We start from the raw sequence: 24824 nt of genomic DNA, 5'->3' as shown, positions 1-24824 counted from the left end.
TTGCTGGTTCTTATCTGTCCAAACTTCTGACTTGCCACTAATCTTTGCAGAATTGTGCAGTTTTTCTTCCAATCTGATACTATCCTTAACTTCCTTATTTAGCCACAATGAGGCATCCTTCTCAGTCTTTCTCACTGAGATAAATCTTTGAGAGTTATTAAATATCTCCTTAAAAGTCTGCCACATGAGTCCTGCTCATGTCTCTGCTCATCCTGCAAGCCCTCCCCCCTATTGAGTGTGTAGTTGTGCAGAGCACAGCAGACAGCAACAAAGCGAGCTACCCTTTCCAGCTTGTACTGCAGGGCACCACCCGATCTATCCAGGCAGCGGAATCACATTTTCAGCATGCCGATCGCCTGCTCAGTGATGGCTCTTGTAGCTCTGTGGCTGACGTTGTATCTCTCTTCTGCAGCAGTGGTGGGGTTTTTTATTGGTGTCAGGGGCCATGTATGCAAGGCGGAGCCCTTGTCTCCAAGAAGCCACCCCTCCATCTGAGCCATTTCATTGAACAGCAATGGCAGCTGGGACTGGCGCAGGATGAAGGCATCATGGCAGCTGCCTGGAAAGCGGGCACAGATTTGCATGAATCGTTTCTGGTGATCACATGCAAGCTGCACATTGAGTGGAAGCCTTTATGATTTAGATATTCAGCTGGTCGCCCGTCGGGAGCCTTGATGGCCACATAGGTGCAATCTATAACTCCTTGTACCTGTGGGAATTCAGCATTGGAGACGACACCGGTGGCCCTCTGGGCTTGGCTTTCAGGGTCTGTCATGAAACGGATATAGTCACCAACCATCTGGTACCGGGCATCGGTGACCTCCCTGATGCAATGGTGAACTGCTGACTGTGTGACCCCAAAAAGGTCTCCGACGAGCCCCTGAAATGATGCAGAGGTGTAAAAATTGAGAGCCTCTGTCACCGAGAGTGCCACAGGCACAGGATGTCCCCTGAAGCCCCTGGGCTGCAGGTCGTCATTCAGCAGGGCGCAGAGATATGTCACTGCCTCTCTTGACATCCGCTGTCATCTCTGACACTGGCACTCTGACATCTACAGGTCTGTCATGCGGGATCTGTAGATGGTCGGTGATTTGTAGTGGCGAGCTCTCCTTGGGTGCTGCTGCTCGTGACCAGGACGGGCCTCTGTGTGGGCTACAACTGCGGTACATATGGATCCTCTCAAGTAGCATATCAATTAATATCGGGTGAACCATCCCCATCGTCAAGTTGCAATTCAACTCAGTTCCTTCAATTCTTCCAAGGTTCCTGACAGGGCAGAGAATGATGTTGAGTGGTACATCAGGTGCTTTCGTGTAGCAGTTATGTGGCATGGCATGGCATTGCCCATCTTAGCTCCCACTAAGAATGGCACCACATGACCACATAAAGATTGCACAAGTTGCATCGATTGGCCCACAAGGCATATAAGCTTCACACGCTTACCATCTCTGGCACTCTCTCCAAATATAGGGTGCCTTGAGAGCTATTGTTCCTTCATTAACAGGCAATCAATGGCACAGAGCTGCCAACCTTTACGGAGGGTGGAATCATAATGGTTCCCAACACCTCTTCAGTAACACCCCTGAAGATCTGGACTTGCCTTCGCTGGCGAAAACATCTGACTCCGATGTCCCGTCGGCTTTTCTATTCGTGAATGGGACGGCACATGACTGCCGCCCGTTCACTGTAAAATGCTGAAGTGTACATTGAGAGGGAGCAGGCTGCGCAATCGGGAGAGGTAAGTAGTGTTTTGAATATGGTAATTGGGGTGCTGCCGTCGAGGGGTGGGAGTTGCCCGCACTGAGGTCCCCCCGGTCGACGGTAACGTGGTGGGCCCTTCTCGACGTTGGGGTTCAAGGTGGGCTTCTCCAGGCAGAATTTTACCGGTTCCCGCACAGTGACCCGGTGTTGAGGGGCCGGTAAAATTCAGCCCCATATCTCCAGCACCTTCAGATAGCCTGACCTGATGGTGAACAGAACGAAGGATTGATCGGCCCAGTTCCCAAAGAACGTAGCCTCATTCTTGCCGTGATTTACTTTGGCTCCCAGCGCCAGTTCAAACTGGTTGCTGATGCTCATCGGCCTGTGACCGGAGTGCTTCTGCTGCCTGGGATTGTCACCTACTAATGCCAACATTCTTCCTGAAGGAATCAGGTTCCATACAGCAAACAAATAAGACGGGAGAGAGGACCACCCTGTCTGACTCAAGATTTGATTGGGAAACTTTGATTCCCATCCATTGATTGAGAATGCGTTCCTGATGTTTATGTGGAGCAGATGGATCCAATTGTGGATTTCCTCCCAAACCCCATTTTGGAGAGCACGTCCATCATGTATGTGTGTAATATTCTGTCTAAAGTCGTCTTCTGGTCCAAGCTGATGAGGCAGGTGTCCACCTCCCTGTCCTGTACATAGGTGACGAATCCTTGAGTAGTGCGAGGCTATCGGAGATCTTCCTGCCGGGTACAGTACAGGTCTGTTCGGGGTGAATCACCAACTCCAGAGCAGATTTGACCCGATTGGCGATGACCATGGGCAGAATTTTGTCGTTCACATTCAGGAGTGAGATGAGCCTCCAATTTCTGATTTCCTCCCTCTCCCTCTTTGCTTGTAGATGAGGGTGGTGATGCCTTTCCTCATGGATTCTGACATGCTGCTGGCCAGAAGCATACTCTCATACACTTCCAGCAGGTCTGGGCCGATCCAGTCCCACAGAGTCGAATACAAGCAGGCCAGTAAGCTGTGACTTCCAGGAGTTTTTCTGCGTCTCGACCTGATGGCCTTTGTCAGTTCGTCAAGAGTTAGCAGTTTGTGCAGACTCTCCCGTTTTTTGTCATCTATGACCTCTGTGATAGAGAACAGGAAGGACTGGGAGGCTGTGCTGTCTTGGGCTTCACGTTGTACAGCCCAGCATTAAAAGATTTACTGATCCTCAGTATGTTAGGCTGCCATGATGTTACCGAGCCGTCCTCTTCCTTCAGACTGCTGATCACAGAGCTCTCTCTGTGTACCTTTCGGAAGAAAAAGCGCAAGCACGTCTCATCCTGCTCAACGGAGCGGACTCTGGACTGGAAGATGATCTTGGAAGCCTCTACAGTAAACAATGAGGCCTGCTGTCTCTTCACCTATTGGAGATTCTCCTTAACCTTGACTCCCATCGACTGCAGCAGGAGCAAATTCTGTTCTGGACATTTCCCTCTGTCTTTCGCCCTCTGAACACCTTTGAGGTGTTACGGTCAGATGAGGAGGGGTTGAAGGGCTTCCCTCTTTTCCCTCTCCTTTGACGAACAGGTTTAATTCTTTTTTTAAAGTGGATGTACTGGCCAATTCTGTAGGTGTTTGGTTCTTATTATAACATGTAAATAATCCGACAGGTTTTCTTGAGTTTAACGAAGAAAGAGGTTCACTTTATTGTATTTAAACCGAACTAAGTGAAATAATAAACTACGCTCCAACATACTTTTTTCTCTCTCACTCTCTTCCCCCTCTCACACTCTCGGTTCACACACAAATAGATTCAAGTGGAAAGGGTAGATTGGTCGAGTCCATAGAAAAGAAGAGGTGGACATTCTGTGGACTTTGATTCAGCTGGCTTCTAGCTGAATTCAGTGGTCCTGAGACTTTCAGCTTGAAGAGACAGATGGCAGTTTCGGTGGGTCTCATGGAGACAGCGGTGCAGATTATTTCCACCAAAGGGTTTCTGGTTATAACCGGAGTATGCAGAGGTGGTCAGTCAGCAGGCAGGGTTCGAAACTTGCAAGCTGGAATGGAGAGAGAGAGAAAGGAGGTGCGCCTACTTGGGACTGCACGTGTCGGAGTCCAGATGCTTGTCGGCCTGCTGCAGAGAAATGCCAGCGTAAAAAACAGATGTGGTGGCGGGGGAGCGGAGGGGGGTTGGTGTTGGTTGTGGTGGGTTGTCATATGACAGTCACCCAATGACTCAAGCGTGGTCGTCTTGATGTTTCGCTGAGGGAACAGGCAGTTTTCTTGAAATTCCTGGACCTTGGTTTTTGCTGGGATGGACCAGTCTCTTCCTCTCCAACCTCACTGGCCTTGCTGTTGCCATCTTAAGCTGCAAGCAAAGTCACCTTTTATCTGTTACTTTATTAATTTCTTTAAATTCAGGTCTGCAGTCAATGGATTAAAAGAAAAATATCATTCAACGTAGCAGGTTGGTGTGTTAATGTTCACCTTGATCACTTCTTACCAGTGTGTCAGGGACTCAGGAATTTTACGGTTCTCCAACCTTTGTAATCCATTTTGAATTCCTCAATGTTCTCAGTTTCACGTTCAGCTTCCATGTCGCCTGGCAACCCTCTGGTCATTCTGTAGGTGACAGGCAGTGGTCAGAGAAGAACATTGGCCTGATGTTGGTTGATCTGATCGTGAACGCTCGGGGCACAAACAGGAAGTGAATCCTGGAATAGGCAGACCCGTCCAGTCTTGACCAGGTGTATCTACACTGGGCTCCGTTTGCAGGGTTGCTGAAGACGTTGTGCAGTTTAGCATCTTTTACTGTTTCCATCAGGAGTCTGGATGTGGCGTCCATTTGACTGTCGGCACTGCTGGATCATCCAGCTGCATCGATGATGCAGTTGAAGTCACTGCCGAGAATAACCAGCCTGGATGTCACCAGCAGCAATGGGAGCTGCTGGAAGACGGTCAGTCGCTCGCTGCTTCGAACCAGGGCGTACGCGTGGATTAACCGGAGCGAAGCATTTTTGTACATTACCTTTGCTGCAAGGAGGCGACCGCCCACCACCTCCTTAACTTCGGAGATGAAGTTGCCTCCGCGCAGCAGAAAACCCAAGCTGGAGGAACGGGAATGATTCTCCCCGACTCAGTTGTGCAAAATGGGCTCATGGTAAATCAGCAGCCTGTTTTTCATCAGGCTTAATTTTCTTTTCCTTTGACATTAAGATGCACTTTGTGGGATGGATGTGATGTCTGTGCACAGGAGTGAATTGAACCCAATTTCTCAGCAGCATTCAATACAGTTAATTTACAATTATTTCCCATGAAAGAATTTTAAAAAAAGCACAGCCAGGACTTCTGATCCAGTTCACTATCTAATGGCTGCAAAGCAAAATATGGTTGATCTTTTGGAATTGAAGACCCTCCTGATTTCAGCTCTCCCAGTTTTTTTTTATTTCCAAAATATACTTTATTCATAAAAATCTGTAAAAATTACATTGCCAAACAGTTTCAAAACAGCACCAAAAAATCCAAACATTGCAAGGGAGATCAGTTTCCTTCAATACTATCATGAGTTTCTTCACAACCCTTCCATTTCACAATTGTCATGCCAGTTACAGTTTTACATTTACAGCAAATGAAAATATTAACGATACAGTTCGAGGGGTTTCCCATGGATCCAGCCCCTCAGTCCAGCTTGGTGGGGGAACCTTACACTGTGGTCTTTCCCCATTGAGCCTTTGCTGCGGCTGCCCCAAGCTTTAGTGCGTCCCTCAGCACGTAGTCCTGGACCTTGGAATGTGCCAGTCTGCAACATTCGGTGGTGGACAACTCTTTGCGCTGGAAGACCAGCAAGTTTCGGGCAGACCAAAGGGCGTCTTTCACCGAATTGATAGTCCTCCAGCAGCAGTTGATGTTTGTCTCGGTGTGCGTCCCTGGGAACAGCCCGTAGAGCACAGACTCCTGTGTTACAGAGCTGCTTGGGATGAACCTCGACAAAATTCTGGAAACACTCAGCGGGTCAGACAGCATCTGTGGAGTGAGAAACAGAATTAGTTCAGGTCAATGACTCATGACTCAGAGGAAAGGTCATTGACCTGAAACGTTAACTTTATTTCTCTCTCTGACCTCAACGAAAACCACTGCATCTCTTTCCAGACCTGCTTTGCAAAGACACATTCCAGAAGGAGGTAGGCAATAGTCTTTTCCCCACCGCAGCCAACTCGAGGACAGTGTGCTGAGGCGGTGAGACTCCAGGCTTACAGGAAGGATCTGACAGGGAGGGCCCTTCTCACCACCAGCCACCGAGGGGCGAGAAGCCATGTAAAACCCCTCAGGCTATATGTTTCAAATGAAATATACTTTATAAATATAAATATAACCTGCAATTGTAAGTGCAATTGTAAGAGGCACCTCAGAGTGCCACATACTGTGTTTCCAGAAACTGATCTGTATTGTACTTTGTTCTGTCAAATTTGAACTGTTACGCAAAGTATTTTTACAAATTAATTATAAAGTATATTTTGGAAAAAGAAATTAGTTAATTAATGATGATTAGCAAATAAGAAGCTGGGTGGGAGTCAGAGGCAGAGTGAAGGTCTTGGGTGACTCTCCCCACTCCTGTACCTGGGATCTGTTTGTGGCTGGAGGCTGCAATGCTTATTCAAACCCAACCTGAAGAAAAGACAAGAAATGAAGTTGTGAGTGGGAGAAACGGCAGCATTTTATGTTCCACTTGGATTTTACTAAGGTAAAGGTCCAGGGGTCAAATGTTTCTCCTTTAGCAGCCTCTACTGAGTACAGAAATACAGAGCGCTGATCTATAACGGAGCATTCACAAGAAAAGGCCAACCTAGTGCATTGCCAGGAGGAACATCAAAACTGTAGTAAGCACAAGAAACCAGGACATTTGACTGAAAAGACAAAAGAAGCTAACAGCTGGGTGAGATAGACAGAAAAGACTGTGACACACACTCAGGTCAGCATGCTATTTTGTATTTCAAGGTCAAAGTTTTGTGATAGACGTTTTACAGTATGGATAGTTTTTACTTTTCTAACATAAGTCATTTCCCTGCCTCGAGGTTAATACGTCTGTATGTTAGTTTCTTTCTTTTCCCATCCCACTTTCCCCACTTACCTAGCCTGCAGCACCAGGACTGATTGAAGTTTGAAAAGATGATTAAAAGAAGAGAGAGGTAATCAGTGCAGGCTGACAGATACTGTGCTGTGCATGCATGTGGTTTTGTTAGTTTGGTTAAGGTTGAAAAATTCCTAAAGTTTTGAAGAAAATAATCTTTGAGAAGGGAATAAAAACATTTTAGAAGAAATGGACTTTATTCATAAAAATCAGCAATAAATTATGTTGCAAAACAATCTGACATTCCAGAAAGTGCAAAAGAAATCAGATTCCTTTGAAAAAGAATGTGAGTTTCCTCACAACTCTTGCCATTCCATTTTACATGCAATGAACATTTGCATTACACAGCAAAAACATTTTAGTGCATACAGCCCAAGTAGTTTTACACGGGTTCCAGCCCCTCGGTATACTATGGCGGGAGGACCTTACACAGTGGCCTTTCCGACAGCTGCCCCCAAGCTTTAGGCGTCCCTCAGCACTTAGTCCTGGACCTTGGAATGTGCCAGTCTGCAACACTCTGTTGAGGACAACTCTTTGTACTGGAATACCAGCAAGTTTCAGGCAGACCAAAGAGCGTCTTTCACCGAGTTGATGGTCCTCCAGCAGCAGTTGATGTTTATCTCTGTGTGCATCCCCGGGCACAGCCAGCAGAGCACAGACTCCTGTGTTACAGAGCTGCTCGGGATGAACCTCGACAACTGCCAACATGACAGATATCTTCCGAGCATACAGCGTGGATGTGGTTACCAGCAAGGCATTCAGTGTGGATGTCAACTCCATCAACAACCCCGATGATCTGTTTGTCAGCGTCAGGAAAATAATACAATTTGGTCCTCTACTTTTCATTTCTTGTAAATGATTCAAATGTTTATTTTGTTTTAGTTGACACAGGGTAGTGATATTTTTTTCTCTTTGGTTCAGGAGATATCCTATTGGTTGCTCTGTTCACTTGGGTTCTCGGTGCCCTGTATCCCTCACTGCACTGTTAGCAGCTCACATTTCCAGCAACTTTATGGGCAAATTTATTTGAGTTAAAGGTGAAGGGGCAAGTCTAATGGCAGACCCTGCTACATCTAAATCTTCTCCAATGAGTTTGGTGTATGTGAACCCATCACTCTATAATTCCACAGTTTGACTGCCAGGTGACTTTTCTCCAGTTTGCTCAAACTGGTTTCTGAGTATTTTTCAGTCTCACAGAAGTTCAGGATCAGTGGGTAGCACGCTTGCCCTGAATCAGAACACTGTGGGTTCAAGTTCCACTCCAGAGACTTGAGCACATAATCCAGGCTGATAGTTGAGTGCAGAACTCAAGGAGCAGTGCACTACTGTAGCTTTCCTGCTGCTTTAAGGATTTAGTTTAATACAACAAGGATGACTTGTCCATGACAACAAGCCACTATGGGTACAGGTAAAGGTCTGCTTAGGTCAGGAAAAAGAACCCAACCCGAACCCGACCAATCCACAGCGGACACGAACCTGACCCGACCTGAGCCCGACTCCACTCGACCCGAACCGAGCCCAACTCAACCATCCCTTCCGACTGAGAAGCTCCATGAAGCCGCAGCGCATGCGTGATGATGTCATAGTGACGACACTTGCTCACTGCGCAGACAAGTTTCGTCCCAGACTCCCAGCTCAGGTATTTAAAAAAATTATTATTAATACTTACCGGCAGAGTACTTACCGTGTGTGTCCGGCCCAATCTGACCCGAGCACGACCTGGACTCTGCCCGTCCCGAACCGAGCCCGAAAGATGGACCCGGAAGATTGGCCCGACCCAACCCGAACCCGACACGTCATCGGTAGCAGGCCTTTAGGTACAGGTATATGTTGGTTATAAGTATAGCAGATTTATTAAATAGTTTACAGCCAGTACAAAGAAGTAATACTTAACAATAGTCACAGTCTGACCCTCAGAACCTCAGCGGTAGCCCTCTGAGTGACTGCGGTAGGGTCTCTCTTTCTCTTGCTGTGTTCTGTTGACTGAAGATTCTCTTCTTTCTTCCTCTGGGTTTTTCATGCTGCTTCTCATGTTCACTAAATGTTCTTTTATACCCTTTTTCTCCATCTTCTTGCAACATAGTTATTCCTTAGCTAGGAGCTTCATCCAAACAATTGTTACTTGGGTGAAAGCAATGACAACAGATCGCAAACTTAAACTTTCTGTTTTCATTGTAAATTAATTAATTGCTCTGTCTTTCATTATCTGTTAGTTTCAAACATACCTTTACATTCCTCATTTTTTTTAACTTTTAACATCAAGTTGGCTTAAATTCTTCATCATGCTTTGCGTCTCAGCCTTGTACCATGTTTAACTGAGCTGACACATATTATAGTTACTTTAACAATATTTTAAAGCATTATTGCCTATCATAATCACTTCTAATTAAGCTTATACATTTTAAGACATTACACCAAGCAGTGAACTCGAGCTTCCACTATCAGAGGTATCCTCTTTTGGATGAAATGTTAAAGGCCCCATTTGCCCTCTCAGGTGGGGGTAAAAGATCCCATATTACTATTTTGAAGGGTAGTTCTCCAAATTTCTTGGCCAATATTAATTCTTCAACCAGCATCACTGAAGCAGATTTTATTATCACATTGTTGTTTGTGGGGCTTTGCTGTGTGCAAATTGGCTGATGTTTTCCGACATCACAACAGTGATTCCATTTCAGAAATATTTCATTATCTGTCAAGTGCTTTGGGATGTCATAAGTTTGTGAAAGTTGACTTCACAAATGTCCTCTCTCTTTCTCTTTTTTTCTTCCTCCCTCTTGCTTTGTCTGTTCTCCCTCTTTTTCTCTCTTTCTCCCCTTGGCAGAAACTGTGTGCAGTTTTGGTCTTCTTATTTAAGGAAGGATGTAAATGCATTGGAGGCGGTTCAGAGGAGGTTTAATAGATTGATACCTGGTATGAGCGAGTTGTCTTATGGGGAAAAGTTGGACAGACTGGGCTTGTATTCACTGGAGTTTAGAAGAGTGAGGGGAGATTTGATTGACGTATATAAGATCCTGAACGGTCTTGACAAGGTGGATGTGGAAAGGATGTTTCCTCTTGTGGGTGAGTCCAGAACTAGGGGACACTGTTTTAAAATTAGCGGTTGCCCTTTTAGGACATAGATGAAGAGAAATTTTTTCTGAGGGTTGTGCGACTTTGGATCTCTGTGCCCCAGAAGGTGGTGGAGGTAGGTCATTGAATATTTTTAAGGCGGAGGTAGATACTTGTCAGGCAAGAGAATCATAGGTTATCAGATGTAGATGAGAGTGTGGAATTTGAGACACAATCAGACCACCCATGATCTTATTGAATGGTGGAGCAGGCTCGAGGGGCTGAATGTCCCACTTCTGTTCCTAATTAGTATGTTTGTAAAAGCACTGCAGCTCTTTCCAGACCTGCTTTGCAAAGACACATTCAAGAAGGAGGTGAACAATGGTAACATGTAATGTAAATACACATTGTAAATATAACCAGTAATGGCAAGTGTAGTGAGGCACCTCATGTCTTGTATTGAAAGAAAATGATCTGTATTGCATTTTGTGCTGTCAAATTTGAATGATTGAATATATTTTTACAAATTTTATGAATAAAATATAGAACAAAGAACAAAGAACAGTACAGCACAGGAACAGGCCATTCGGCCCTCCAAGCCTGCGCCGATCTTGATGCCTGCCTAAACTAAAACCTTCTGCACTTCCGGGGACCGTATCCCTCTATTCCCATCCTATTCATGTATTTGTCAAGATGCCTCTTAAACATCGCTATCGTACCTGCTTCCACCACCTCCCCCGGCAGCAAGTTCCAGGCACTCACCACCCTCTGTGTAAAGAACTTGCCTCGCACATCCCCTCTAAACTTTGCCCCTCGCACCTTAAACCTATGTCCCCTAGTAACTGACTCTTCCACCCTGGGAGAAAGCTTCTGACTATCCACTCTGTCCATGCTGCTCATAACTTTGTAAACCTCTATCATGTCGCCCCTCCACCTCTGCGTTCCAGTGAAAACAATCCGAGTCTATCCAACCTCTCCTCATAGCTAATGCCCTCCAGACCAGGCAACATCCTGGTAAACCTCCTCTGTACCCTCTCCAAAGCCTCCACGTCCTTCTGGTAGTGTGGCGACCAGAATTGCATGCAATATTCTCAGTGTGGCCTAACTAAAGCTCTGGACAGCTGCAGCATGACTTGCCAATTTTTATACTCTATGCCCCGACTGATGAAGGCAAGCATGCCGTATGCCTTCTTGACTACCTTATCCACCTGCGTTGCCACTTTCAGTGACCTGTGGACCTGTACGTGCAGATCTCTCTGCCTGTCAATACTCCTAAGGGTTCTGCCATTTACTGTATACTTCCCACCTGCATTAGACCTTCCAAAATGCATTACCTCACATTTGTCCAGATTAAACTCCATCTGCCATTTCTCCGCCCAAGTCTCCAACCGATCTATATCCTCCTGTCTCCTCTGACAATCCTCATCACTATCCGCAACTCCACCAATCTTTGTGTCGTCCGCAAACTTACAAATCAGACCAGCTACATTTTCCTCCAAATCATTTTTTATGCTACAAACAGCAAATGTCCCAGCACTGATCCCTGCGGAACACCACTAGTCACATCCCTCCATTCAGATAAGCACCCTTCCACTGCTACCCTCTGTCTTCTATGACTGAGCCAGATCTGTATCCATCTTGCCAGCTCACCTCTGATCCCGTGTGACCTCACCTTTTGTACCAGTCTGCCATGAGGGACCTTGTCAAAGGCTTTACTGAAGTCCAAATAGACAACATCCACTGCCCTTCCTTCATCAATCATCTTTGTCACTCCCTCAAAAAACGCGATCAAATTAGTGAGTCACGACCTCCCCTTCACAAAACCATGCTGCCTCTCGCTAATAAGTTCGTTTGTTTCCAAATGGGAGTAAATCCTGTCCCGAAGAATCCTCTCTAATAAATTCCCTACCACTGACGTAAGGCTCACCGGCCTATAACTTCTTGGATTATCCTTGCATTTCCTGGATTGGTGACCCATCCTGATCAGACCTGTACTGTACCCAGCAGGAAGGTCTCCGATAGCCTTGCGCTACTCAGGGATACGATCGCCTATGTACAGGACAGGAGGGTGGACACCTGCCTCATCAGCCTGGACCAGGAGAAGGCTTTTGACAGGATATCGCACACCTACATGATGGACGTGCTTTCCAAAATGGGGTTTGGGGAGGGAATGTGCAATTGGATCAAACTGCTCTACACAAACATCAGTAGCGCAGTCTCAATCAATGGGTGGGAATCGGAAAGTTTCCCGATCCAATCTGGAGTCAGATAGGGCTGTCCTTTCTCCCCGGTCTTGTTTGTTTGCTGTATTGAACCCTTTGCTGAGTCTATTAGGAAGGATGCGAGCATAAGAGGGGTGACAATCCCAGGCATTGGAGGCACTCAGGTTAAAACCTCCCTGTACATGGAGGACGTCGCCGTCTTCTGCTCGGATCCGCTGTCTGTGCGCAGACTGATGAGCATCTGCGACCAGTTCGAACTGGTCTCGGGAACCAAAGTTGACCACGGCAAGAGCGAGGCCATGTTCTTTGGGAACTGGGCTGACTGATCCTTTGTCTCCTTCACCGTCAGGTCAGACTACCTGAAGTTGCTGGGGATATGGTTCGGAAGGGCCGGGGCATGCACCAAAACATGGGAGGAGTGAGTAGCCAAGGTACAACACAAGCTGAGCATGTGGGAGCAGCGATCTCTCTCCATTCTGGGTAAGAACCTGGTCATCAGGTGCGAGGCACTCACATTGTTGCTGTTCGTGGCGCAGGTCTGGCCCATACCCCACTCCTGCGCTGTGGTGGTCACCTGAGCCATTTTCCGCTTCATTTGGGGATCCAAAATGGACCGGGTCCAAAGGAACACGATGTTCAAACCTCTGGATAAGGGCGGGAAAAATGTACCCAACGTGGCCCTCATCCTGAGGACCACCTTCGTGTGCGGCTGCATCAAACTGTGTGTAGATCTCCAGTACGCAAACTCCAAGTGTCACTACGTGTTGAGGTTCTATCTGTCCCCGGTGTTGCGAAGGATGGGCCTGGTCACATTGCCGCGGAACGCTCCATCCAGTTGGACTGTGCCGTACCACCTATCCTTCGTGGAGCAATTTCTGCGGAAAAACACCTTTGACCACCGATCCATCAGGCAGTGGTCTGCACAGAATGTTCTCAAGGGCCTACGGGAAAAGGAGATGTTGATCCTGTCGGATGGTTCCCCAAGCAGACCGCCAAAGTCATTTGGCAGAATGCCTCATCATCAGAACTTTCAAACAAGCACCAAGATGTAGCTTGGCTGGTGGTGAGAAGAGCCCTCCTCGTCAGATCCTTCCTGCACACCCGAAGTCTCACCCCCTCCGCACAATGCCCTCGTGGTGGCTGTGGTGGGGAAGAGACAGTTGCCCACCTCCTTCTGGAATGTGTCTTTGCAAAGCGGGTGTGGAAAGAGATGCAGTGGTTTTTGTTGAGGTTCATCCCAAGCAGCTCTGTAACACAGGAGTCTGTGCTGTACGGGCTGTTACCAGGCACACACACCGAGATAAACATCAACTGCTGCTGGAGGACTATCAATTCGGTGAAAGACGCCCTTTGGTCTGCCCGAAACCTGCTGGTCTTCAGCGCAATGAGTTGTCCACGACCGAATGTTGCAGACTGGCACATTCCAAGGTCCAGGACTACGTGCTGAGGGACGCACTAAAGCTTGGGGCAGCCGCAGCAAAGGTTACACCACTGTGTAAGGTCACCCCACCAAGCTGAATGGAGGGGCTGGATCCATGGGAAACCCCTCGAACTGTATCGGGAAAATTTTCGTTTGCTGTACAATGTAAAAATGTATATGGCATGAGAAATGAAATGGAAGGCTGGTGAGGCAACTCATGATCGTATTGAAGGAAACTGATCACCTTTGCACTGTTTGTATTTTTTGACTTGGTGCTGTTTGAAACTGTTTGGTAATGTATTTTTTACAGATTTTTATGAGTAAAGTATATTTTGGAAATAAAAGAATAGAAAAACAGCAGAAATTACACTCAGCCAGGACTTTTATCCAGCTCACTATCTCATGACTGCTAAAGAAAATAAGGTGGATCGATTCGAATTGAAGCTCCTCCTGATTTCGGTTCTCCCAGTAGTTTTCTTTGAGTTAGTGGATGACTAATAGCTAGAGCCTGCTCTGTTTGCATTGCAGTAACTCTTCCTGATCCCTGCCTGACATCTATGTCATCATAGGAATGGTCACTGTTCTGTGACATCATTGATGGTTCACTGCCCAGCAGCCAAACTCAATGTACATTGCTCAACATAGGTTGCTGAGTTTAGCTGACTCCTGTTGCAGAAAATGAAAACAAAGTTAGGATAAAATTGAGCCTTTTCTTTCCTTCTATCACTTTCCAGGGTAAACATTTAACCAATGTGTTGCCATGGTACAGAATGATCTTACCTGACTTCTCTTTCTGCAAACTATTTTTCATTTATGTTGTCCAGTTCAAATACCTCTTTAGCCATTTAACTAGTTCTTAGCTAATCTGTACCCCTCAAGCCTATTTATCCACCTTTGTTCCATATTCCCGAAACCCTTAACCAACATAAAATCTATCATTCCAACACAAAGGCAAAATACTGCGGATGATGGAAATCTGAAATAGAAACAGAAAACTCTGGTAACACTCAACGGGTCAGACAGCATCTGTGGAATGCGAAACAGAATTAGTTCATGTCGATGACCCTGAGGAAGGGTCATCAACCTGAAATGTTAACTTTGTTTCTCTTTGCAAAGATGCTGCCAGACCTGCAGAGTTTTTCCAGTACATTTTTTTTATTTTGGGGATAAAGGATGTTTCCGTTTGTCAGCTTTCTGAAGGCAAAGTCATAGATGAGTTCTGCTGCAGAGGACTCAGATGAGGAACTCAATGGGGTGGCATACGGAGAGCGCTAATGGACATGCATGCCGAGATGCTGGGTGCAATGGCTGTCCCACAAGATAGCCTCTGTCACTGGCAAGGAGCTTCGAGGAGACTGGTTCCAAGTTGGCAGAGGGATTGGCACAGAGCTTTCTGCTGCCAACCCAGAGGCACTGCAGCCCCCATTGCTGTTGCAGCCTTTGTATGCGCAGGTCACCTACTTCTCTGCCGTCCCTGTGAGGATGCAGTAAAACCTGGCTGCCCGACCCGAACTCGACTACATGTGTCAGGTTGGGGTGGGGTGGGGTCTATATTCTGTGCCCAGCATTCGGGTTCGGGTTGGGTTGGGCTGAAGTGTTGTGGCTCCGTGTTTTATAAATAAATGCATTATTACATTGCAGTGATATTCAGGTCAGGTCAGGCATGAAAACATATTAAAGGACTCTGGCTCCAGTCGGGTTCGGTTTGGCTGTGGTCGGGTCGGGCCCGGGTCAGGTTTTAATTTTATACCCGAGCAGGCCTTTAGGATGCAGCAACACTCTCTGACAAATACAACAAAACACCTCCAAAAACATTCAAGAGTACTTTCAGATACTTTACAGTTGAAAGTTCCATAAATTTGACTGACTGCAATCAAGGTGCCTGATGCTTTGAATAACACTACTCCAGGGCTCATCTTGATACTTGTCATTTCTTTTTTCCTTGCTGAACAATGCAGGTGTTGCCAGGACCGGTGTTGCCCAATTCTGGTATCCTGGCATCACAGCAGCCGGTTGGGCTGTGTGAAGTCAGGTGTGTTTGGGCACACGCAGGATATTCAGTTGAGTGCAGCCATATCAATGCCGAATGCCGAGTGTGCCATGGCCCACAGCACTGCCTATCCCCAGGGAATTGGAGTAAGTAGATGAATTTCTTGCCCAGTGCATTTGGAACATGCAGTCACCAGCCAAAATCTTTCCATGTACTCTGGATGAGAAAAGTCCATCAGGCTAATACATACTCGCCCCACTGCACTCGCGTCCACAGCCAATCCAGGAAAAATCTGGCAAAGATTCCTTTCCAAGGGCTGAAAAGCCCTCGGGTAAATGTCGGGGGCCATAACTACGTGGTCATAATGCAAGTTCTTACATTTCTTCAAACGTAATCTTGCAGTTTTCTAAAAATGCATCCAACACCTTCTTGCAGGATTGCATGGAGTCGGCTGTCAGAGCCATCACCATGAAGGAACTTCCAACATCAAATTACAGACTGAATGTACCAGTTTATTCATGTGGAATATTTGTGCTTCATGTGTGGCCTAGGATTTCTTGCTCTGCTGCTTGATGAGAGTCCATTAATCATTAATATTGCTTCTTAAATGAAGAGGTTGGCTGCTGCCTCTCTCTGAGGACTTGGGCCATAACTGGCTCATTACCTTCTCCAAGAGGATCAGAAGATGTCCCTGCAGTTGCAGGTACCAGTTGAGCTGCTCCGCACGAGTCCTTTGAATGGGGTGGCTGGATAGCATTGGATGATGAGCTGCCCTGAGACACACATCCCTCAGATCTTCCTCCTTGGCATAGCCAGCCATCCATGTGAATTTCCACAGATTCAGTTATGGATAAGCCAAGCCCTGACTAAAGAGAATCTGTGGTTTCATTTTAGATGGAAGAGAGGATTTGGAGACTTGATTTGACCCCAAAACTCACGCAAAGAGGTCCATATATGGAGAGAAGAAAAATAAGGAAGCAGCAAATAATGATTGAAAGAAAGAAAAGAATGATTTGCATGTGTACGGTATCTTTTACAACTTCAGGATGTCCCTAAGCACTTTACAGCCAATGAAGTATTTTCAATGTGTATCAACTGTTATGTAGCAAATTTGTGCACAGCAAGATCCCATTAGCAACAATGTAATAATGGCCAGTTAATCTGTTTCATGATGTTGACTGGGAGATAAATATTGGCCAGAATAGCAGGGAGCGTTCCCCTGCTCTTGGATTAGTGCCATGGAATCTTTTGGTGTTTATGGTGCATGCGAGAACTATGAAAAACATGAATTAAAATATTTAGATAAGGATCCTATGCTTTTTGTCGGACGCTTTTCTGATATTGGGGTGCCCCAGTGGCTGACCCGCCCCATAGTAAACTCACCCAGCAATGTGGAGCTTACAGACAGGAAGGATGTTTCAGCAGTGCTATTTAAAGGGTTAATATACATCTTTTGATAAAAGTGCCACATTGTAGACATGTTAGCCAAGTTAAATCTCATGGGATTAAAGGGACAGTGGCAGCGTGGATATGAAATGGCTGAGGGACAGAAAGCAGTGATGAATGGTTGTTTTTCAGAGTGGGAAGAAGTTTATAATGCTGTTCACCAGTGATCAGTACTCGGAGCTCTGCTCTTTTTCATGTATATTAATGACCTGCACCTGCAAATTTGTAAACAGGGCTGGATTTTATGCAGCCAGCATGAGTCTGGACGGCAGGCTAAAAAGGCAAGGAGAACCCTGCTGCGGATGTTTTGGGGACCCCAGGCTGCCTTTTACAATGCATAGGCAATAAACCACCCAGCGACAGAGTCCTTATCCCTTTACGAACAGGGATTCCGCCTCCAAGAGCTGCTGGCCAATCAGAGAGCCAGAAGCTCAGCAGTCCCAACAGCGCCACTGGGAGCAGTGGCCACTGCTGGTTCCCAGACCAGGAGCAGTCAGGCAGGCGGCCCAGGCAACGGGTGAGGGCCATGTGGGTTAAGGGCAGGGGACTAGGTGTTGGCACAGGGGTGGCCTTTACGGCCGGGGGCCCTGTGCAGGCCACAGATTGCCCAAGCAGGATGCACCCCTCCCCAGCCCAAACCAGCCCACAAGGAGGCTATCTGGCTTTACTGGGCAACATCCCCGGATAGTAGAGGGCTCCCCCGCCGCTGGTAAAATGCCAACGGTGGCGGGATGAGGCACTTAAGTGGCCATTAATTAAGGGCCTCAACTGCCTCTGGATGGGAAGGCCCACCCCTGAATGGCGTTGGGAAGGCAACGGGCACTCCACCCCCCGCCTTTCCTTGGTATTGTTTACCCCCTCCCTACCTCCTTGCCCTTCACCTCGGGGGTCTGATAAAATTCAGCCCAAAGTTTGCAGGTGACACAAGCTCAGAAATGTAGAAACAATTTGGAGAATAGTAACAGGAGGACATGATATACAAAATTTATTGCTGAGAAGTATGAAATGTTACCAGCAGGTAACATAGTGCAGTGACAGCCCCCTTTGTGAAGAGATGATGCTTCACACATTGCTCCACAAAGAAGTTGAAGCAGGAGACGTGACTTTTTTTAATTTCCAAAATATACTTTATTCATAAAAATCTGTAAAAAATGCATTATAAAACAGTTCCAAACAGCACCAAGTCAAAAAATACAAAGAGTGCAAAGGAGATCAGTTTCCTTCAATACAGGAGTGAGCTGCCTCACCACCCTTCTATTTTTATTTTTCATTCCATGTACATTTTACAGCAAACAAATATTTTCCGGATACAGTTCGAGGGGTTTTCCATGGATCCAGCCCCTCAATTCACTTTGATGGGAGGACCTTACACAGTAGACTTTCCCCATTGAGCCTTCACAGCGTCTGCCCCAAGCTTTAGTGCGTCCCTCAGCACGTAGTCCTGGACCTTGGAATGTGCCAGTCTGCAACATTCGGTCGTGGACAACTCTTTGCACTGGAAGACCAGCAGGTGTCGGGTAGACCAAAGGGCATCTTTCACTGAATTGATAGTCCTCCAGTAGCAGTTGATGTTTATCTCGGTGTGTGTGCCTGGTAACAACCCGTAGAGTACAGACTCCTGTGTTGCAGAGCTGCTTGGGATGAACTTTGACAAAAACCACTGCATCTCTTTCCACACGTGCTTAGCAAAGACATTCCAGAAGGAGGTGGGCAACCATCTCTTCCCCACCACAACCAGCTCGTGGGTATTGTGCGGAGGGGGTCAGACTTCAGGCGTGCAGGAAGGATCTGACAGGGGAGGGCTCTTCTCACCACCAGCCAAGCAACATCTTGGTGCTTGTTTGAAAGTTCTGGTGATGATGCATTCCGACAAATGACTTTGACGGTCTGCTCGGGGAACCATCTGACAGGATCCACCATCTCTTTTTCCCGTAGGGCCTTGAGGACATTCTGTGCAAACCACTGCCTGATGAATTGGTGGTCAAAGGTGTTTTCCCGCAGAAACTGCTCCACGAAGGATAGGTGGTATGGCACAGTCCAAATGGATGGCGTATTCCGCGGAAATGTGACCAGGCCCATCCTTCGCAACACTGGGGACAGATAGAACCTCAGCACGTAGTGACACTTGGAGTTTGCGTACTGGAGGTCTACACACAGCTTGATGCAGCCGCACGCGAAGGCAGTCATCAGGATGAGGGCGATGTTGGGTACATTTTTTCCGCTCTTATCCAGAGGTTTTAACATCGTGTTCCTCCAGACCCGGTCCATTTTGGATCCCCAGATGAGGCGGAAAATGGCTTGGGTGACTGCCACAGTGCAGGAGTAGGTATGGGCCAGACCTGCGCCACGTACAGCAACAACGTGAGCACCTCGCACCTGATGACCAGTTTCTTACCCATAATGGAGAGAGAATGCTGCTCCCACATGCACAGCTTCTGTTGTACCCTGGCTACTCGCTCCTCCCAGGTTTTGGTGCACGCCCCGGCCCTTCCGAACCATATCCCCAGCACCTACAGGTAATCTGACCGAACGGTGAAGGGGACAAAGGATCCGTCAGCCCAGTTCCAAAAGAACATGGCCTCGCTCTTGCCGTGTTGAACTTTGGCTCCCGAGGCCAGTTCAAACTGGTTGTAGATGTTCATCAGTCTGCGCACAGACAGCGGGTCCGAGCAGAAGACGTCGACGTCATCCGTGTACAGGGAGGTTTTAACTTGAGTGCCTCCACTGCCTGGGATTGTCACCCCTCTTATGCTCACATCCTTCCCAATAGACTCAGCAAAGGGTTCAATACAGCAAGCAAACAAGACAGGAGAGAGAGGACAGCCCTGTCTGACTCCAGATTGGATTGGGAAACTTTCTGATTTCCATCCATTGATTGAGACTGCGCTACTGATGTTTGTGGAGAGCAGTTTGATCCAATTGCAGATTCTCTCCCCAAACCCCATTTTGGAAAGCACATCCATCATGTAGGTGTGCAATATCCTGTCAAAAGCCTTCTCCTGGTCCAGGCTGATGAGGCAGGTGTCCACCCTCCTGTCCTGTACATAGGCGATCGTATCCCTGAGTAGCGCGAGACTATCAGAGAATTTCCTGCCGGGTACAGTACAGGTCTGATCGGGGTGGATCACCAACTCCAGAGCAGACTTGACTCGACTGGCTATGACTTTGGACAGAATCTTGTAGTCGGCATTAAGCAGTGAGATGGGCCGCCAATTTCTGATTTCTGCCCTCTCCCCCTTCCGCTTGTAGATGAGGGTGATGGTGCCTTTCCTCATGGATTCTGACATGCTGCCGGCCAGGAGCATACTCTCGTGTACTTCCAGCAGGTTCAGTCCCACAGGGCCGAATACAACTCAACTGGTAAGCCATCGCTTCCGGGAGTTTTACTCGTCTCGAAGCCCTGACGGTGTTTGTCAGCTGAAGCAGGAGATCTGATCTTCGTATAAACTGCGGCACGGAGCCATTTACCTCCCTACAGGGTGAACTGCTTCTACTGTTTCCTGAGTTTGCTGCTCCCCTTTGTCCTCCAGCCACAATGGGAACCCTTGCAGAGCACCCATGAGAGCCATACAACAGCTGTGAATAAAGCCAATAACACCAATGAAACCTCTTCTCAGCGGTCAGGATTAAGGTTTTCGAGTCAGAAAACAGACCATAAAACATCCAGCAGCCTCAAATGACAAAGCAGAAACTAAGCCTTTTAAATTCCCTTACTGAAACATCCTTCCCGCCTGTTCATGCCAAGTTTATGACGCGGTCTAATATCAGAAAGGAGTTTGACAACAAGCCTCAGGCTCTTATCTAAATCTTTTAATTCATGAGTCGGTGACACTGAAGGAACAGTGACATATGTCCAAGTCAGAACAGAGCAGAATGTATATTTGAGTAAATTGAAAAAGTAAATGCAGAACATTTGCAATATTTAAAAAATATTTTTAAGTTTAAAAAATGGATTAATTTGACAACTTAGTATTTATTTCTCAAAGTAATGAGGGGAGACCACTGTAAGAGAGTGAAATTCTTTTCCTTCCTTGGTCATGAACAACTCTATGGAAAAGCACTGTCTAAAACCCTCATGTCATAGTATGTTTTTTTCTAAAAATATACTTGAATATATTTTTACAAATTTTATGCCTATAGAAAAGTTCAAACTTGACATTATATCAAGTGCAATACAGGTGCCTCACTACACTTATCTTTACAGGTTACATTTACAATGTACATTTACATTCCATATTAAACATTCTCTGGTGAATACAGTCCAAGGGGTTTAACATGGGTTCTGGTCATTTGGTATGTGCCAGTGTGCAACACTCTGTCGTGGACAACTGTGCACTAGAAGATCCACAAGATTCGGGCAGACCAAAGAGAGTTGATGGTCCTCCAGCAGTAGTTGATGTTTGCTTCGATGTGCATCCCTGGGAACAGCCCACAGAGCACAGAGTCCTGCTCTGGATGAACCTCAACAAAAAACCACTGCATCTCTTTCCAGACCTGCTTTGCAAAGGCACATTCCAGAAGGAGGTGGGCAACGGTTTTTTCCCCACCGCAGCCAACTCGAGGACAGTGTGCTGAGGCAGTGAGACTCCAGGCTTGCAGGAAGGATCTGACAGGGAGGGCCCTTCTTACCACCAGCCACTGAGGGGTTGGAACTCATGTAAAACCCCTCAGGCTGTATGTTTCAGATGAAATATACTTTATAAATATAACCTGCAATTGTAGGTGTAGTGAGACACCTCCAGAGTGCCACAAACTGTGCTGCCAGAGACTGATCTGTATTGTACTTTATGTAATGTCAAATTTGAACTGTTATGTAATGTATTTTTACAAACTTTATGAATAAAGTATATTTTTGGAAAAAATCAGTTAATGATCATTAGCAAATAAGCTGGAGAGAGAATTAGTCTCTGGGGTAGGAGTCAGGGGGCGGAGTCAAGATGTTGGGTGACCTCTCCCCAGCCCCCGCCCCTGTACCTGGGATCTGTTTGTGGCTGGAGGCTGCAATGCTTATTCAAACCCAGCCTGAAGAAAAGACAAGAAATGCAGTTGTGAGTGAGAGAAACGGCAGCATTTTATGTTCCACTTGGATTTTACTAAGGCAAGGGCCCAGGGGTCAAATGTTTCTCCTTTCGCAGCCTCTACTGAATACAGAAATACAGAGCGCTGATCTATAATGGAGCATTCACAAGAAAAGGACAACCTAGTGCATTGCCAGGAGGAACATCAAAACTGCAGTAAGCACAAGAAACCGGGACATTCGACTGAAAAGGCAAAAGAAGCTAACAGCTGGGTGAGATAGACAGAAAAGACTGTGACACACACTCAGGTAAGCATGCTATTTTGCATTTCAAGTTCAAAGTTTTGTGACAGACATTTTTACAGTTTGGATAGTTACTTTTGTAGGGTAAGTCAGTTCCCTGCCTAGAGGTTAATACGTATGTTAGTTCTTTCTCTTCCCATTTCGCTCTCCCCAATTACCTAGCCTACAGCACCAGAACTGATTGAAGTTTGAAAAGATGATTGAAAGAAAAGGGAGAGAGGAAATCAGTGCAGGTTGACGTACTGTCCTGTGCATCCATGTGGTTTTGTTAGTTTGTTTAAGGCTGAAAAATTCCTCAAGTTTGAAAGAAAATAATCTTTGAGAAGGGAATAAAACATTTTAAAAGAAATGCCATGTCTAGTAATTGTGCAGACAACAATGGTGCAAAGACTTTAAAGATAAGTGCTTGTCTCAATGTGGAATGAATTGCAGGTATTCACACTTCGATGATCACCATTATTCACTGGCCAGGAGCTGTGCATTGTGTTGCAGGTTTTGTATTTTGGAGATTTTTTTCAGATTGAATGGTCAGCATTAAACCATTTGTTTTAATAGTTTACTGTCAATCCTACAATTAGCATTAGATAGCAAGGAGCCAGACTGCAGTTGGCATGTTTGGGGCAGAAACTCAACAGAAACTCAACCCCAGCACACCCCAACCCAGTTCAGTTTCTATCAAACAGTGGGATTTAAAATTACCCAGTTCAGATGGATTGGACAGTTTCTGATCAATCCCACTCTTTCTGATGAGAAATTTTGTTAATGGTTCCCGGACAGTGATATTTATGAATTCAGATTTAGAACCTGTTTTAGATCATTTGATCGGTTTGTCTTGTGGCAAAGGAGGAATTTCCCTCATTTTTACCACTTCAGTTTCTGCTGGGGCTCTGAGTCAACAAACAGGCATTCATTCCTGTTTCTGCTCATTGCTGGATGTCCCAAAGCACTTTCGACAATTAACTGCTTTGGAACTGCTCAAATTTGTTTTGCTGCTGGAAATGTGGCAGCCAATTTGTGCACAGCAAAGTCCAATATACAGCAATAAGATAATGACAAATAATGTTTGAACTAATGTTGATTGAGGGATAAAAATTGACCAGGAAACCAGGGAGAACTCTACCTTGAATAATGCCAGAGGATCTTTTCCATTGGCTTGAGAAAGCCTCGAATTAACATCTAACATCACTGTCAGCTGGGTTATGTGCTCAAGTTTCTGGGGTGAGATTTGATCCCTTGCCCTCTTGATTAAGAGGCTAAAGTGCGACAAACTAAACCACAGAAAACCGGAAGCTAAAGATGTGAGTTTGGAGCTATATTTATAGAAGTCAAAATAATTTTGGTCACTTTAATGGACTGTCTCTTTAAAGCTCTGGGCAGTTCTACACCCTTTTCACAAACAGTTTGTTTGCTGGGAGCTGATTTGCTACTTGGGTTTAGACCCCACCCTTTTGGAATTTTCTGTTTTAATTTCAGGCTTTAGCTGCAAGATCTCTCTTTCAATTTCTCACCTCCGAGCGTTACATGTCTTCTTTGTTTTGCTAATGTCTTGGATTTCTTTAATGCTTCAGTGCATTACCTGATGTAAAAATTATGTCAGCCACCTGCATAGAAGTTGTCAGCACAGACACAGGCCGGGGTAGTTTCATTTTGACAGTAATCTGGATACTGTGCCCAACTAGTGCTTAAAATTGCACTGGTTAGGTGAGGCTTCAAGTTAGCATTAATTAAATTATGTAATTGCAAATGTAAAATCTACCATGATCTAAGGCAATCAGGCAGAGTAATAGATTCATCTTTTTACATGAGAGGCATTCCTCGAGGTGTTTGAATGTTAGAATGTTGGAAACAATAGTCAGGGAATATATCAACAGACACAGAGAGGTTTGAGTTAACTAAGAAAAGCCAGCATAGATTTGTAAAAGGCATGGTTTATGCTTGACGAATTGAATTTTTTGATGAAGTAACAGAGAAGGTTGATGAAGGAAATGTGGTGGATGTCATTCCTTTGGATTTTAAGAAAGTATTTGTTCAGGTACCATATAAAAGGCTGGTTAATAAAATTGAGGCTCATGGAACAGGAGGGTCAGTGCCCGACTGGATCAAAAATTGGCTTTCGGACAGGAGTGATGTAAGGGTCTTTGGGATTTCCTGGGTGGGGAGGTTGATGAAAGGGTCTTTGGGATTTCCTGGGGGTAGGCGGATGAATGGGTCTTTCGGATTTGCTGGGGGGGGTGGTAGCGAGATGAAAGGGTCCTTGGGATTTCCTGGGGGGGGAGGGTGATGAAGGGGTCTTTGGGATTTCCTGGGGGGGGGGGGAGAGTGATGAAAGGGTCTTTGGAATTTCCTGGGGGGAGGGTGATGAAAGGGTCTTTGGGATTTCCTGGAGGGGAGAGTGATGAAAGGGTCTTTGGGATTCCGTGGGAGGGGTGGGTGATGAAAGGGTCTTTGGGATTTCCTCGGGCATTGGGTGATGAAAGAGTCTTTGGGATTTCCTGGGGGGGGGTGGGGAGAGTGATGAAAGGGTCCTTGGGATTTCCTGGGGGGGG

Source organism: Heterodontus francisci, chromosome 41, assembly GCF_036365525.1.
Source record: "Heterodontus francisci isolate sHetFra1 chromosome 41, sHetFra1.hap1, whole genome shotgun sequence".
Taxonomy (NCBI): domain Eukaryota; kingdom Metazoa; phylum Chordata; class Chondrichthyes; order Heterodontiformes; family Heterodontidae; genus Heterodontus; species Heterodontus francisci.
Note: the sequence above shows the minus strand (reverse complement) of the source record.